We start from the raw sequence: 5,195 nt of genomic DNA on the forward strand, positions 1-5,195 counted from the left end.
AGGGCCATTCAAAGCAAAAGTGAGAGAGGAAGAGCATCCGAGTGAATCCCAAAGCTTTCTCTCCAACTGTGTGATGCCTCAGTAATCCTCTACCTCGTGCGAAATCAGAAGAGGGTCAAGTAAAGAAGAAGCCGAGTTCCCTCATCTACAAAACTTGTTTGAGGGCTTCTCTTTACTCTATTTGTTTACATTGTTATATTTGCTTATTTAAGAAGCTTTGATTTGTTTTAAACTCTTGTTCTATTATCTTGTAACTTGATTCAATCAAGGGACTGAATCAAGGGGTTAAGGTTTGTTGGTGAGCCAAAGGGAAAACCAACGGTGTAAGGTTGTGGTTGGTGAACCGGGAAAAACCAACTGGGTTTGATTGTGAACTCGGAAAAACAATCGGTTGGTTCTAGTCGGTGAGCCTATGAAAACCGATCGAGTTCGTTGTGATCTCATGAAAACAACAAGTTAGGTTGTGAGCTTGTAAAACAACCGGCTGTAATCTGAGGGATTATAGTGAAATTTCCAAGAGGTCTTGGGGAGTGGATGTAGGTGCTGGGGTGCACCGAACCACTATACATCTTTGTGTTTGTGATGCCTTATCTCTTGTATTTCATGCCTTACATTCATACTTGATTGTGTAATATCTCTAGCTTTGCTTTCTATAGAGTTATAAGTGATTGTTTAGAATTTGCTTAGCTTCCACTCCATTCTTACCATACACATAGATTAAAATTGATCGTACAACTATAAGTTAATTTTAGATCAATTGCACCCTAAAGTCATAGTATAATTACTCTAGCTTAATTTTCCACTGCTTTACTTGTAATTGCCTAGAGCTTAAGTAAATAACATCTTATCATTCCGCTGCATTTAATTCAAAGTAAAAATTAGGGAACATAATTTTTAGAAAACCCAATTCACCCCCCCTCTTGGGTTGTCACCTTGGGCAACAAAGGGGCATGCGCCCCTCCCTCTTGGCTAACCCTAGTCCTCCTCTAAGGAGGATTAGGAGGTCTTCTAGTGGCTAAGTCCTAATCTAATTAGGCTTAGTCCAAGGTTTAACCAATTTGGGTTTTATACAAGTCCTAATCCAATTAGAACTTGAATGAACCATGACTCAATTGAACTCTTCAATCCTAACCCAATTAGGAGTCATCTTGATTTATTAGATTAATAATTAATTGGGACTTAAGAAATTCTAATCCAATTAGGACTTATTTAATTTTAATCCTAATCAAATTAGGACTCTTATTTGAATCCGAAGTCCTAATCTAATTAGGACTTCTAGGAATCCATTCAAAATCTTAATCTAATTAGGATTGTAGGAATCCTACTCCAAGTAGGACTCCCAATCCTAGTCCAAGTAGGATTCCCAGTCCTAATCCAATTAGGACTCCCAGAATCCTACTCTAAGTAGGATTCGTGTTTAAATCCATTTAATTAATTCTCATTGTTCCTTCTTCAACTGATCATCAATCGAATTGATTACTCGTGATTCATAATCACATTTCAACCATCGGATCGGTCAATACTTCTAGTGTGTGTGACCCCATAGGTTCTACTCTGACTGGTAGTGAGATATATTGCAGTCTCTATCATAATATCATTGAAAACTCCTTTCAATGGGTTGGAATAGTTCCAACTCAACTCATCAGGGTTTATCGATCATCGAGATATTCTCTGTGAGTCTCACCATCCACCAGTGACACCTAGCAGCATGGTGGCTACCCAGCAGAATGAATGATAAACCTCTAGATGCAGTTATCGTATGATACAGTCCTACTATCGTGGATCCCTATAGGATGGAGGTCATGGACAACTCGTCAAACCCCATCGTCTGTCATATGTCAAGATTTATTCGACTTAAGTTCGAGAGTGGAAAATTTTTTCTCCACTGTTTTTACTGCCCCGGCCGAGGTCTTACGAACTCAGTCTTATAAATCACATAGGATCTCTTCTTATCTACCAAGGTCGATCGATTCCATATAGGTGCATACCCTACTCCTATAGTGAACCTATTGCAGCCAATCTATACTGCATGGATCCATATGTCTAGAGACCATGTATATGTGCAGTCAAACTACAATAACCTCGCCGAAGCACCGAAGGTCAAAGGACCAGTCACACTACTGCAACATCAAGCAAGTCACTGACGAGTGGATAGACATCCAAGTGACTTCTTGTCTTAGTCACGCTCAGTACCCTTGTTCTTTAACAAGCACCTGCACTATTACTTCAGTGTCGCCATACCGTGGACTCGAGTCTCGTCCATCCACAAGGAAAGCAATGTGTGCACTGATCTCATCGGATCGATCACCGTCCTCGTGATGATCCATTGATTAGGAGCATTTTAGAAATTAATCACCAATGATGCATGGCTCAAATTTTTAACTCTTAAGAATATGCATCATCATCTTTTTAATTCCTTGGACGATTCATAGACATACAAACAATATGAATGAAAAAGATACCTTTCATTTATTCAATAATAATAAAGTCAAGTACAAATTATGTTCCAGAATTAATAATGTGTCAGCCAAATTGGCTTCTAGGGCATACATCTAACACGGAATCACACACATAGAGGATTTAATTAGTCAGACTATCATAACTATGATTTGGAATCACAATAGAAATCAATCATCAATATGATTGGTGATTGAATTAACCCACTAAGTGTTAGTGAGTTAATGAAAGAAGAATTAAGTGGATTTGATTGCAATTGGATTGCATTTGGGCTGATTTAATGAGCCAAATCAAATTGGGTTCGACCCAAATTGATTTGGGTTCATGATTGGGTCAATTTGATTAAACCAAAGTTTGTGCGGATTTTAAAGACCACATGTCGTCGTAGGATGAATATGACTTAAGTCATATTCACACTATGCGGACTTTAAAGTCCACATGGCGTCGTAGGATGCATGCTTCCAAATCAATTAATTCTCCTAATGAGATTAGGAATCCTAATGTGATTAGGAAATTAATCAATTGATTAAGTGGACACATGTCATGCATCTATGAGCACAAGAATTGGACACTTGGCATGAATCGAAGGGTAGGTTATAGTCCCATACTCCTAATAAGATTAGGAGAAGCCCTAAACCCAATCTATAAAAGGGTAGCAAGGGAAACATAATGAATTAATTCTCTCCTCTTCCTCCCCACGTCTCCTCTCTCCCTCTCTTCTTCCTTCCTTCTCCATAGCAGCAAGGGGACCTCGTCTTCCTCTTCATCCACGGGAGCAAGGCAAGGAAGATCAATGCTTAAAGCTTTATCCCTCATCTTCCTCCATTGCGAGCAAGGTTGAAGAAGAAAGTATTCTTCTTCAAAGAGGTATACTGCAAATTTTTATCTTCCAATATTATGATAGTCATGAGAGATCTTTGCAAAGAGATAGCACTCCGGTAAGACCTATTCTCAGATGATTAGATCCTCGTGTGGATACCTGTAGAAGCCAGACAATTGTGCGGCTCAAACAGGAATCTAGAATAGATCATCAGGCTGCGGTGTTCTGCATCTGTAGAATTTTTGAAGATGAGATCTTCAAATTTATAACTTCTGATTTTTGTTTCAGTTATATAAATCTTAATCAACCCTCCTCAGATCCTAATCTCTCCTCCCTAATGAGTTCAAAGATCTTCTGAATTTGGATCCAGAAAAAATTTTGAATTCTACGATCCAAGGCGCGTTCATACGATGAACGACGTTCCGTGCGAATTCCGCTGCGAATGTCGCATCGCATAGGGCGTAACTCAGTAGTGGTATGAGAGCTAAGTTCTAGGGAGCATGATTAGGACTTAAGGATTGATTACCACGTTCTTAATCTATTTTTTTTAAAGGAATTATGCTTGCTGGATTTTCTGCGTGCTGAAATTTCAGGTTGCTGAAATTTTCAACATGCATATTTTTATTTGCTCTGATCTTGCAAATTATTTTAGAATTACAATTAGATTACAATGTTTTAAATCAAGTAATGCATGATCTGAAATCCAGAGAATAGCATAATAGGTTTAAAGTTTCAGATCTGAAAATATACATAAGTTGCATGTGGTATTCATAATATTCATACTTGTTTAAGGTTATGTTTAAAACAATGTATGCATGAGATGTATGTATTAGTTAAACAAAATTTATTTGCATGAGATGTAAATAAAACCCTTAAATAATTGGACATTTACATAAGATGCAAACTGAAACAATTATATCATTTACATAAGATGTAATCACATAATATATGAAAGGGTTTCATAATTACATAGGATGTAAACTTGAACCAATGTGACATTTATATAAGATGTAAATCGAATGACATATGGTATGGGGTAGATTGTTACATTAGATGTAAATTCCAAGAGACCTAAAATCTTCCTAAATCAATCGAAAGTGAACGATACATTGAGCTAGCCATATTTGATTAATTGATCTAATTGGTGTCTAGGAAAGCTCAAAGGTGGTTACTTAATTAGGACCTTACTCTCTGAGTAAGGGGAGCCTCCCACCTGCTTACCTGACCAATTGATCGATTACCTCCTATGAAAAGCTCAAAGTTGGAATCACTAAGATCTGATTACCCAATATTAAGTCGATTGGTCTTCCACCGTAGTAGAGTTGCTAAAATCTTTTCGGCGTTGATTAGTCTCGGCTGGATACAGTGGGCTAGTTGCATCGGGGGATTGGACCTCTCTATTAACATGAGATGTTGTGGGGTAAAGGTGGGGTTGGGCTCCAATAACTGTTAGGTGAGGACCCAATCACAGCTTTATTTTCGCGGGATATACGGTGGGTCTGACTTAACCAATTCAGTGTCTCCACACTCCTTGGTTAAGAGGACAACCAACGTATATGTCACATAACGACCTAATCTCGATAAAACTGTCGTTCTAATAACAACATATCATTTGATTATGAACAGTTTTAAGAACTTGAAGATAAATCCTCCTTTATCATAAAACAAGTCCTAAGGACTTCATCATATAAAAATTCATTTGAAGATGTACAATGTAATGATGAATAATGCCAAATAATACTTTATTAACTTGTCAATTTATTTACAAAATTCAATCATCAACATGCTGATAATTGATATTTAGGATACAATTCCCAACAATAATGCCCATATCTGGTCCTGAAAGCTGTCTTGGGCATATCCTCCGCCTTTATTTTAAATTGATGATAGCCAGAACGAAGATCAATCTTCGAGAAAA

The sequence above is a fragment of the Phoenix dactylifera genome, chromosome 4, assembly GCF_051530095.1.
Source record: "Phoenix dactylifera cultivar Ajwa chromosome 4, Ajwa_hap1_PhDact_Kaust_v1.1, whole genome shotgun sequence".
NCBI lineage: Eukaryota > Viridiplantae > Streptophyta > Magnoliopsida > Arecales > Arecaceae > Phoenix > Phoenix dactylifera.